This window comes from Alosa pseudoharengus, unplaced genomic scaffold (genome assembly GCF_046254945.1).
Source record: "Alosa pseudoharengus isolate Yale_2024_CS ecotype anadromous, Long Island Sound unplaced genomic scaffold, YU_APseudo_1.1 YU_APseudo_1.1_scf_3, whole genome shotgun sequence".
Taxonomy (NCBI): domain Eukaryota; kingdom Metazoa; phylum Chordata; class Actinopteri; order Clupeiformes; family Clupeidae; genus Alosa; species Alosa pseudoharengus.
The window spans coordinates 17,706,189-17,719,193 of NW_027468718.1; the positions used below are offsets into that span (position 1 = coordinate 17,706,189).

The 13,005-nt window shown below is 46.7% G+C and overlaps 1 protein-coding gene across 1 annotated transcript in view; it reads left to right on the plus strand.

The window, feature by feature from the left end:
- Nucleotides 1-1,176: 1,176 nt before the first annotated feature.
- Nucleotides 1,177-13,005, plus strand: part of wars2 (tryptophanyl tRNA synthetase 2, mitochondrial) — a 22,331-nt gene continuing 10,502 nt past the window's right edge. The window contains exon 1 of the mRNA XM_076262557.1: nucleotides 1,177-1,274. The gene's annotated coding sequence lies outside the window, so the exon portion shown is untranslated. The remainder of the gene's footprint in view (nucleotides 1,275-13,005) is intronic.

Genomic DNA, 13,005 nt, shown 5'->3' on the forward strand with positions numbered 1-13,005 from the left:
GGAGAAAGGAGAGAAAGGGAGAGAGAGAGGAGAGAGAGAGAGAGAAAGGGAAAGAAAGGGAGAGAGAGACGGGATCTGAACTTAGTCAGCCTCTGAGGACTGTTTGTGCCCTTCGAGCATGTGTAACACAATCCCACCTCTGACTGCATAATCATATAATCATACACACGGCTCTGGAGAGAGGCGTTCAACCATGCAGCAGCTCAGGGCGACTAATGCCCCAGACACAACACCGCCCAATTAGACACAGGTCTCAGGTGATGTGTGTGTTTGTGTGTGTGTGTGTGTGTGTCTATGTATGTGGACAGTGTATGGCTGTGGTATGTGCGTAGGTGTGTGTAGGACTATAGGCTAGTGTGTGCTTATGTGTATGTGTGTATGTGTAGGCCTACATGTGTCTATGTCTGTGGTGCATATGTGTGCATATGTGTGTGTGTGTGTGTGTGTGTGTGTGTGTGGGTGTGTATGACTATAGTGTGTGGGTGTTTTTGTGTGTGTGTGTGTGTGTGTGTGTGTGTGTGTGTGTGTGTGTGTGTGTGTGTGTGTGTGTGTGTGCCTGTGTGCGTGACGGAATGTGTGTCTGTGGTAACATTTGTGTCTGCGGTAACATTTGTGTGTGTGTGTGTGTGTGTTTGTGTGTGTGTATGCATGTGTGTGTGTGTGCATGTGTGTGTGGCGAGCAGCAGTATAAGGTGTTTGAGGATAAGGGTTGCCAAACCTAAGCCTCCGGGAGAGTCTGACAACAGAAGAGATTAGTCTTGTACTTGCACCGAGCTCTCAATTCAATCAGTTGATAATCTAATAGTGATTAATCGACCCAGCAATACAACTAGTAGTAAAGTAAAAAAAAAAAAAATCATGGTTTTGGTGTGTAAATTGTAGGCTCCAAATTACAATTATGATTAAAAACAATGTTGATTAAAACCGTCCTTACTGAGTGAAAAAATAGCAAAATATTGCATTAAATATTTGTGTGTTATATTAAATAAAATGAATGAATATTTGTATTATGCTTTTTATTATCACTGACACCCATCTGTTGCAGAATGTAACTATTCTGTTTTGCAGAATAAAGGTAAGCCTATAATATTGTATTACGGTAATAGTATGCGCATCACGGAACAGTATGGCCCCACCGAGCTACCGTACTATGGTATTACGATACCAAGATGGCGCTCCCCTGTAGGAGTAACGTGAAGTCTCTCTTCCGATTCATTCTCAAAACTAATACAGCGAAACGATTTCTCTGCGCTGGAAGCAATGTAAATTCTAAGGTAATTTGTTTTCCTCTTGTAAAACACACGTTGTTTTGCAATTTGCCAGGCGTCACATACATTTTTTCCTGTAACTCTAGAACGTGAGGCAACAGACCTACACATCCTAGCAAGGATAACAATTTCGGGAAGTTCACTTTTATGCAGAGAATCGCTGTGATAAGCAACACACTCCATTGTTCGTATGCATGTGTTCACAGCATCGATTTAGAAATTAAACTGAAAGAAATGACCGTATTTAATGAATTTGGCATTCCTCATTTCCTGACTTTCATATGAATGGTCAATGTAACCTTGCTAAATGAACCTGTTTTATCCATGGTCAAACGCGAAAAGGCTGGCGAAAAAAGCGATTTCTTCCGCGTGCATCGATGATAACTTAAGACGTTTGTATACATGTTTTGTCATGTGGTCATGGGGAGAGAGATTTTGTAAAACTTCTATGAAACATCAATGAATATTAAATATTAACGTAACCGCTGGAGACCAGGTCTGATCGTATAACTACAACTCATCTTTTAAAAGACTGCGTAACAACCAGACTGTATAAAATAGGTAACAGCACGTTCTACGTGTCGTTGACATGGACTTCTGGAGCCTACTGCCAATGACACAATACTCATCGCTTTTGCAAGGCAATGCTTTGCAATGCAAGGCTTTTACATCTTATCATCATTATGTGTTAAGATGAAGCAGATAGGCTATGTTAATTAAGTGTTTGTTTTGCAGAGATTAGGCTATATCATATTTATTATAAAATAATCTCTGTACACCAGGGCGGTATTCCAAGTACATGGTTTAGTGACAAACCTGGGTAAGTTAACTCATAGTAAGCCTCCTAATAGAAGAGCTGTATGGCTTCATTATCCTAACAAAACAATCCCATAGGGCTCTTATTGTATGAGATTTGGTTACCACTTACACTGAGTTAACTTACCCAAGTTTTGTCACTAAACCATGTACTTGGAATACCCCCCTGTAGGCTACATCGCAACAACCTATCCATTCTTTCACACAAACATAGGGTATTTGTGGGCGTTTTTGGGAGGTAACCAGGTAAGTTTGATGTGCGTGTACCTTCTGCTACTTTCATTTTTGGGAGGTAACCAGGTACGCCATGCTTTTGGAGGTGCAAACAAACGCTGCATCGCCATTGAGATCACATAGTAAGGAGCTGGCTCAAGGGTTATAAATGTATTTTGTCGTGTTTAGTTGTATAATATAGCCATCCATGTGTTTAGTTGTATAATATAGCCATCCATGCGTCTTCACTTCTGGCTCCTTGGCTATGAATTTGGTCATTAAAGCGGACGTATTTGACGTGTTTAGAACACTAAACATATAGGCCTAGGAGGTGTAGGAGGTGATGATGTATTGCTATTGTGTAACCAATGTAAAATGCCTGTTTACTGATGGTCAAATCAACCAAAACTCCAATTGTTTGCACCAAGTGGTGTGTGACGTAGGTCTGTGACGCGAGTTTATGTGAAAGAATTAGATATTGAAGCTCTTGAAACCCTATAAATAGGCTACTATTCCACAATTCGTTTTTATAAGGATAGCTCTGCAATGACACATGTTTTTCTCTTATTCCTTTTATCTTATCTAAATAGGCTGTGCTTGTGTATATGCCACATCAAACATTAGGCTACAGAAAGAAAGGTAGGCCTACCTACAATGTTGAACTGCTCTGGGGCGGGCCACATTCTTATATTTTATATTCATATTATTATGTATGGACTCGATGTTAATGGAGTGTTAACATCCAACAATGAGTCCCTGTACGCACATAACTATCGGTGACTGCGCCGGGATTCAACAATGACCCTAATTGCAGTGTTGTTCGTAGTTCTAATACACTTATAGGTTAATGCCTCACCCACGCCACCACTGGTTTGATGGACGACCTGCTTTGCGCTGTGGGATAGTTTGTGCGCCGAAGTTTGGTGGAATGTAGGCCTACGCACTTACTGTACCTCGGCGGACCGTCTGTGTTTGGTTAGAACGGTGTCCCGGGAGACTCCGCGGAGGTGTGCTGCGAGGCGGGAGGGCATGCACGCTTAGAGCTGACTGGCGACTGGGGCGAAAGCATCACAGCAGTGCTTCATTACCAGAAATAACATCAGAAATGAAGTGTTGGTTTTCATTTGTTTTAATTTTCTCCAAATGTGCAGTCACGGCCGGCATTCTTACAATGCCCAGAGGTGCGATGTGCGTCAAAGCGACGTAGACCGCTAAAACAGTGTGAAAAGTCACTAAAAACATGTAGAATAATGTATAAATGATCTGTGATCCACATCTCATTTTTTCGATCGAGAGTATTAGGCCAAAAACTTGCAGGATATTAAAAATGTTGCCTAGGCCTAATTGCAATTCACTGCGTTACCCCGCTGTTTGCAAAAAAATATCTGAAGGCATATGAAGGATTGCGTCGCGCAGCAAGTGACCTTCACTTCGTTGGAGATGGGAAAAACATCCTAAGTTAGTTTCAGCAGCCCACAAGTACTTAAGATGAATTATGGTGTTATCGTTCACGTTGCCAACTCACTTGTGATTAAAGTGAATGTAGGCAGATTTACAACCTGACTTGGACTTCAGCTGTCCATTTCACTGTATTAATGTTCAACTAATGTTTTTAAACATAGACTAATATTTTATGTAAATAACGTTCTTGAGTGTTTCTTTGAGAAATATATGAAGTGGACAGTCGCAAATAACCCCACATGGATGTTCTTTTCATTCCAAGGACTATTGCATTGTGGGATAGCAGGAAGCCATGGGGGCAGAAGCCCCTGACTGTTATAAAACATGGCGTTCCCCATCTGCTCCTTAATCGCCTGTGGTCTTAATGGCTAATATCAGTCATTTCAGCTCGGGCCTTCAGGAAGAGGAAGTCACTCCTGATTTCTCCTCAGGCCCAGAATCGCTCTGGTGCGCGGTGTCGGCTAAAACCATTAACGCGGTCCCTCGAGCCGGCTGTGGAAGGGAAGTGGAGAGGAGAGGAGGAAAACATGAGGTCTAGTTTGATTACATTAATTGATGACACTATTTATTTTTAGTTGTCATGTAGGCCCTTCTGTTCACACCAGTGCCTGTGCATGGGATTATATGGATTATCAGGATGAAGGGTTGGGGGGTACGATGAATGGCTTGCGAATCTTCACCACTCTCGATGTTTAAAAATAAGTGAGAATATAGCAGAAAATATATGTTCAAAAAGGCTAAAATATGTGTTTTAATTATTTGGATTGTGTGAGTTAATGTCCTGAGTAGTCTGCTGCTGCTTGCTCAACTGTGATGTAGTTTTAGTCACGTCCTCGTCCAGGGTTGACTTCATTCAAGGCAAGGCCTGAGGTTTTGGCGGCGAGACAGCCCTTGGCGTTTTTTAATTAAAACGTCAAACGTATCTGGTGTCGCGCTCTTGGGCTGGGCTCAAGTCAAGTCAGTGCTTGATCCAAGCACAGAGGAAATTATTGGACCGGTTAGAAAGAGAAAGAGCAAGAGAGCTTTAAGAAGAAGAGAGAGAGAAAAAGAGAGCGAAAGAGAGAGAGAGAGACTTTTGGCCAGCACAGCCCCTGAGTACTACCATAATTATAGATTGATAAATTTATGAGGTGTGTGCAGGTTATTTCTGCTTCGTTGTGAGTTTTATGTTTATGCCGTGTTATTAGTCGCCTACTACCTCACCCTGTTTTTGTTTTTTTTTTCATCTGAAGGGAGACCAAAAAAAGGACTCATGTCTGTTATTAAATGGTTGACTTAAGGAATATCTGAATATTAAGATACTAAGTACAGCTGAAGAATTTAAGTTGACCTATGTCCAGTCCAGTGGACATTTATCTGACTGTTGTGTAACTTTGGATACTTAAGATGGAATATTTCAATGGAATACTTTTAGATTACAACATGTAGGCCTAGTCTATGCTGCCTAGCGGTGGTGTGCTAAGGCAGAGCAGCAGCTGGAGCGTTGGTGTCGTGTGTTAGATAGCCTTGTCCCAGATAAACAGCCCAGCTCCAGGACGCTACGTGTCGGAGGAGGCCAGAGCTGGAGCCGACTGGGCCTAGACGGGCCTGTATGGCACGGGAGAGGTGGTTGAGTGGGTGGGGGGGCGCTGTCCTGGTTATTTTTGGACGTCGCTCGCTGGTCCGGGCCCTTTTTCTGCTGGGATTGCTGTTTTTTTTTTTCCTTCTTCTTTTCATTTTTTTTTTTCTGCGGAGGGCCTCCAGTCCCATTAATCACGCCGAGGGACCCCTGCAGAGCGCGAGGGCCCCGAGTCCTGGCTCTCCACACTGCGCCGTTTCTGTTCCCTCCTCGCCGACGCCCACGCCGCGTCCCGCTGCACAGTGGGAAGCGCGGAGGAACCTCATCAATCTCACCTGTCCAAGACGTCAACCGCAGATTTAATCAAACGCGCCGGACTGCGGACCCCTGCCACCTCCTCTGTGACCTCCCCCCCACCAGCCCCCCAACACCATCATCCCCCAAATACACTCACACATACACACTCTCTCTCTCTCTCTCTCTCTCTCTCTCTCTCTCTCTCTTCAGACATTTGCAGCCACATACTCTCTCTTTCTTTCCCTCTCTCAGACACACAGATACGTGTGGACACACACACACACAGAAAAACACACACTCACACTTGCACACACACACACACACACACACACACACACACACACACACACACACACAGCCACACTGTGTTTCACATTCTGCTCCTTCATTCCTGTGTTTCCAATCTGATTTCTTTTTGTAGTGCTCTTGCCTTTTCCTTCTTTCTCTCTTTCTCTCCATATTTAGTTCTCTCTCTCTCTCTCTCTCTCTAAAAACCATGTCCTGTACTCTGGCTGTGTCACTGTGTTCCCTGTTTGCCTTGTCATCCACTCCTCTCTAAAATTCTCCCTTTTCAGTGTCCGCCAGTCTTGTTTTGATTTGAGGTCATTTCAGCTTTTTGTTTCAAGCTGGGCGCGTGTTAACCGCGCGGCCAAACACGGCCTCCCCCATCACCCCGTCGCCCACTAAAGAGTGAGGGGGGGTGGGGGGGTACACCAAACACAATTTCCTGCTCGATACCTCACTTAAGTGCGCCTCTGTAGACTCGCCTCTTAAACAGGCCTTGTCGAGAGGAACAAAGAAGATCTGAGAAAGAGAGAGAGAGAGAGTTCGAAAAAGAAAGAAAGGAAGAGCAGTTAGGGAGTGAGAACAGTTATGGAGAAAGAGAGACATCGAGGAGGGAATAAGCGAAACAGACTGTACACAGAGACCGTACACTCAAGTAAGTAAATTCCGTCTGCTTTAACAAAACACACACAGGGTGGGGGGATGGGTAGGTGGAGGCTGCTCATAACAGTGGGCTCTGTATGCCCCATCTGCTTGGTGGGAGAGAACGACGGACGACCGGGGGCCGAGTCCTTCTCCCTTCTCCTGGTGCCGGGTCTCCTCTGAGACCCCCGGAGTCTTCCTCAGAGGCGGGGGGGGGGGGTGTCTGACGTGTTGAAACGGGTGCCTCCGTGCGGTTACCGATGCTGATATGGGCACTTTGAGTGGTCGAGGGGTGTGTGTGTGTTTAGGGAGGGGGCACGTTTGGAGAGGGGAGGGCGGAGGGTAGTCTGTGTCACCCGCTGGCAAGTGTTTGCTCTGAGCTCGAGGCTTGAAGGAGACTCTCCAGGTTTGATGTATGAGAGGCCAAGCCATGAATAGACGCGTCTCTGTTTGCTCGGTCAGCAACACGTCTGATTGGCCACTGTCCTCATCCCGCGTTTGTGGTGCGTGTGTGTGCGTGTGTGTGGTGTGGGTGTGTGTTGTGCGTGCGTGTGTGTGTGTGTTGTGCGTGTGTGTGTGTGTGTGTGTGTGTTTTCTCCTCCACCCACGCTACACCAGTACACCACACTGCCACGGTTGAATCCTCGCTCTGTGTGTCAGGCAGAGCTCCTGTCCTCCTGTACGATGTTAAAACTAGCCCTGGCCGAGCTCTGGTCAGAGGCTGCCACGCCCCAGAGAAAAAGGATCATGTGCCAGCTCTTGTGTGTGGATGGGCGATATAGACTATCACGGTGTGTCATGGCATTCTTGGCCATAATGATATAAATGACCGCATGAAAATAGTACTTTTCAGCAGCGTTTTCTCAGCCACAAGTCATGTCAGCACTTTGTCTAGAGGGCCGTGTGCTGACCATCATTCTTGTCCACAGTCTGAACTCCACATTCAGTCATGTGCTTTGTCATTGGACATGTGAGCGGCTAACCTTACAACACATGTCATCAACTGGGTCATTCATATCGCAGTATCATACACAGTCTTATCATGGGAAGGAATTCTACCGATGCCGATCGATAACAATACAATATGGCCCATCCCGAGTGTATGGAGACAAGACCTTATTTTTTATCGATTTATTTATGCTCAATGATTTGTATAAAAAATGTCATAGTTTTGAATGATATTATTGTCAGTCCAAGATAAGATGAGGTCATGTGTTTTTATTTATTTATTTATTTTTAATTCAACCTTTACTGATCTTGACCACACTCTTATTTGCAACCGTCGGTTGTGTATTTAACGCGGTTTAACCCTCATGGGCAGGTGTGCTTCTTTAACTTGCAGACCACACCGGTGTAGCTGTCCCCTTCTTATTTCCCTTCATACGAGGCATGATTATTTTAGTGTGTGTGTGTGTTTGACCGCTCTGTTCTAGACGCCAGTTTGACAGCGGCGCCCATGAATAAATGTCGTAAACCTAAGCAGTGCACACACGTTGTCTCTCCTCAGTTCTCCACCCCCATGTTGTCACCGAAAAAGCTACGGTGAACGAACAACTCCGCTCCGCTGTTCTTCCCTGGAATCTCTGCTTCTCTTTTCGACGTGGAAAAACGGGGTAATATTATTACACACAAAGAGAAAACATTCCTCTGTTTTCGTAGCTAACCCAATCAGGTCCAATCGAAGACGGGACTGTTTGTCTGCCTAATGGGGGCGGTGCGTGGCTGAGTAATATCATTATTGTCCCGCTCTGCTTTGCTCGGCCGGGAGAGCTGAGTCTGTTTTTCCACGCTCAGCTTTCCGTGGGATGTGACCGGACCGGAGACCAGAGCCTTGGGAGGCTCCGGGATGGCCCCGGGATGTAAAGGAAAGACACACACACACACACACACACGCTCATACACACACACACACACACACACACACACACACACACACACACACACACACACACACACACACACACACTCACGCTCATACACACACACACACACACACACTAATGCTCATACACACACACACACACTCATGCTCATACACACACACACACACACACACTCATGCTCATACATACACACACACACACACACTCACACACACTCATGCTCATACACACACACACACACACACTCACGCTCATACACACACACACACACACTCATGCTCATGCTAACGCTAACGTCACTTTATTTAACCATACCCTGCATGTACCAAATCCGGTGATCACTTGCACTCACACACACACAACATATAGAGGAGGAGGAAAGGTACTTACATTGGATTTCATTGAAAATGTTGGCCTACTGTATGTTCAGTTCAAACTCACACCCATTTATTCCCGTCAACACACACACACACACACACACACACACACACACACACACACATATTTAAAAGGAGCATGGATAAACTTGAGTAGCTCTGAAATGTATACCAGTGTGAACTAACACTCAGCATCTCTCACACATTCCCACGCACACACACATATGTACACACACACACGCCATCTTGACAAATACCCTCTCCATCCTGCTCTCCCTGATACACATACACGTGTAGTGGGCTTAGTGTCACGATCCCAAAAGTATGTACACGAGTGTGAAAACATGGGTTCGAAGTGTATGTAGCCCTTTGAGCTGTTGGTGTTCTTATCACACACACACACACACACACACACACACACACACACACTCACTCACTCACTCACTCACTCTCTTGCTGGATAATGTATATGCCATCTGCCAGATGCAGATGAAGGAACCTTTCGCCACCTTGCCTGTTCCGCGGTACAACAGCGTCGCGCTTGTCAGTTTTATATATGAGGAGCGAACACCCAAAGTTACCACTCCTGCTGTGTGTCATCAAGGAGTGGTGGAGGGAGGGAGAGAGGGAGGATGGGGGCAGAGGAAGGGGTGAAGGGGGAGAGAGAAAGAGAGGGAGGGAGAAAAGATATGAAGAAAACTAGGTGAATGGATGGGGAGAGTGGGAAATGGGGAGAGAGCAAGAGAAATGGAGTGACAAGAAAAGGAAGAACAGAACATGTGTACCAGGAGAGTTGGGGAAGAGGGAGAGAGAGAGAGGTGGGAAGAGTCATGTAACTCCTCGCATCATGGAGGCCCGGTGAATTGACCAATTAGACGTCTTCATCTGGCCCTCCGTGGAGACGCATCATTTTTAAAAAATGAGGCGTACCTGATGTGCACATTTACACAGAAATCACACGCACACACACACACAGGACTCCCAACATCTGGCATTGTATCACTCTAGACGCCACGGTAATGTTTGCAGCATTTTCCTGCAAAATTGCTCTCATTCTGAAAGATTATGCACACTAGCCACCGGGCGGAGACCAAGGCCACTTGGCAGAGGGGGCACCACCAGCCTCTGTGTTCAGTTGCAACAACAACACAAGCAAACACCAGTGCCATTTGTCAGGAGTCTGTCATGGCGCGAGCCACCCGTGCTATTCTGCCAAAGCTGCCGAGCGAAAAGATTTAGTTTATTTATGATTTGTAGTGGTGTTTGCGCCAAGCGTGTTTGGCCTAACAGTTTTTTTTTTTTTTTTATCGGAAGGGCGACGACTGGCCTGCGTCTGCCTTGTCTTTTTGCAAGCTGATCACAGGCGAAGTCAGGCGAAACTCCGCTTAGTGAAGGAAGTAAATATGTGGCACACAAAATGAATAGTGCCTTCGAGGAAAGCAATTTGTTTGGAGATGATGGAGGAGGCTTTAGGTTACGGTGTGGACAGAGGAAACATATTTGGGGGAGGTTGGGGGAAGGGTTTTCTGCGCTTGTGCTGAGGTCTTTGAAAGACAAGAAATGTTTTAAGATCTTGTGGGAGAAAGTAATATGGTTGTTGCTTCAAGTAGATTATAGATGTAGTAGATCTAGTCGGATGTTACGACAGCACTGGATTTATTGGCTGTAAACTTGACTGTGTTACTCCTTTGCAGAAAGAATTGTTTGTACTGAGAAGTTGGGTTGTGTTGAGGTTTTGGCCAGGCCTTGATCACGAACGCAATCCTACCCTATGTGTTCAGCTATTCCATCGTTTAGGAATCTTCATGCACATGAAAACTGCTCTGCTTCAACAACACCATTATGAAAAGTAATCATTAATGCTCACAGTTCGCTTAGTTTTTTGTTGTTGTTTTAATTCACTCTACGTCATTCATCGTTAGAAAAAAAGGCTTCACTCAGTCTGTCAGGCGTGTGTTATGATTTCCCTCACTTTACTGTAAAGCCTCCTATTTAATTTCAGCCCCCCCTTAACTTGAGCCATTAAAAAAACTTCACTCTACATTTTGTACAATCCCTCCCCACACACACCCACACACACACACACACACACACACACACACACACACCCGGCTCCCGGTAGATGCGAGGTGTGATACGCTGATTATTCCTTGGCGGTTGTCGTTGGCAGCCTTTCAGCTGAGGTGCGATTGTCTTGAATGACACCATTACCATGTCTGCTGCATGGCTAATGACGCTCCCGAGGGACCTGGGGCCTAGCTAGTGTGTGTGAGTGTGTGTGCGTGTGTGTGTGTGTGTGTGGGGGGGGGGGGGACTCAACATGGACTCGACATGGACTCTACATGTCAGCCTCGAGGTGAGAACACACATGAGCCAGAGACCAGCCGCCTTCACCTCCAACACTCCCCCATCACCACCACCACCACCACCAATGCCCCTGCACACCCCCAAATCACTCCTGACTCCTTGGATAGAGAGAGGGGCCCCCCTGCTGAACCGGTGGCGGTCGACAGTGATTACTCACTCTCGGTAATGACATAAGTGCCCAGTTCCTTCCTACCCTGTCGGGACCCTGCCCCGCCTCGTAAATGACCCCGGATCAGCCTCTCCAGTGCCAAGGGAGATGGGATACGGCCCGAGCCCGCAGACAGACTGATGCCAGATCAGTTTCCGAACCACTCCGAGAGAGAGAGAGAAGGAGAAGGAACGTCCGTCATGGTGTTTGTATTGATTGCTGGTTATTGCTTTTGTAAGACGGCCATTATAATCCTCCTTGGATGCACGACGGACGCATTCTGACGGACTACATGCAAATGTGTGGACCATACAGTGGCTACCCTGGCCATGGGCCTGTAACCACAATGCGATATCGATGCAGTCGAGCACCATTATGTGTGTTTTTTTTTCTTCCGCTGCAGCTGAAATAAGAGCAGGCAGTCATCAGAAAAACTCCCGTTGTAAAAGACCCCCCCCCCCCCCCCCGCCCCCCTCCGCCTTTTCACCCACCCCCTTATCCGCTCAGTGCCCCAAGTCAAACCTCAGGAATTTAGCTTAAATGTCGGTGGCACATGGTGAGTTCCTGCAGGGCCAGGGGGTACGGCTGCAGCTATACCTGCTCCCCTTCCACGCATTGGGAAAGCTAGGCACCCAGCGCAGCGTCCCCAAAACATACAGCTGGGGCTGTTACACTCCATGCTCTTCCTCCTCCTCCTCCTCCTCGTCTTCCTCTCGTTGCTGGTGCGTAGCTGCGGGCCAGGGTCCAGAACAAGCTGAATGGGATCGGTTCCAGGGTCTAGCGGGATTACCGGAACCCTGTGCCAGAGCGCAGTGGAACAGCCGCATGCCAGAACTGGGCCTGCCAGCCCCGAACGAAACCAAATATTTGCCCGGGGACTCGAACAACTACAGTCCGTATCTGAGCGTGTGTGTGTGTGTGTGTGTGTGTGTACTTGTACGTTTGCCTTTGTGTCTTTATTATTCAAGGAGGAAAGCGTAATTCCTCACCCCTCTCTGAGTAAAATGAAGCCTTTGTTGTTCGCTGGTATCTGATGCTAAAGTGTTTTTAATGTCTCTCCCGTAGCGCGGCCAGTCTCCCACTCTTTATTTTTAAAACGCTTGGAAAGGCTCTCGCTACTGTGGAGAGCGCGTTTCCCCCCGCCACTCGGCTGCTTTTAAAAGGCTCCCATTGGCTGGCCTAAGGGCCCTTGGCTGTTTTTATTGGCCGGAAAGGGGTTCCGCTCTGTCGCTCTCTCACCCTGTAGGATACTCCTGGAGTGTGAGGCTCGCCTTTGGATTTATCGTTTTGATAACAGCCGTAAAACCCACACTGGCGTCCGCCACCTCCGACACACTCGCCTCCTAACTGCCAGTGTGGGGAACTGCAGGTGTTTCAGACGCACACACACACACACACACACACACATACACACATACACATACACACACACACACACACACACACACACACACACACACACACACACACACACACACACACACACACACACACACACACACACACACACACACACACAAACACAAACAAGCTCACTCACCCACACTCTCTCTCACACACACACACCAAGCACACTCAGATCTTTTTCTTTTCCCTTCCTCCTTCCTTGCTCCCTCCCTTAACTGTTTTCTCTCTTGTGGAATCATTTTATTACATTCTTTTACACCCATTTTGACTTGTTTTCCTTCCT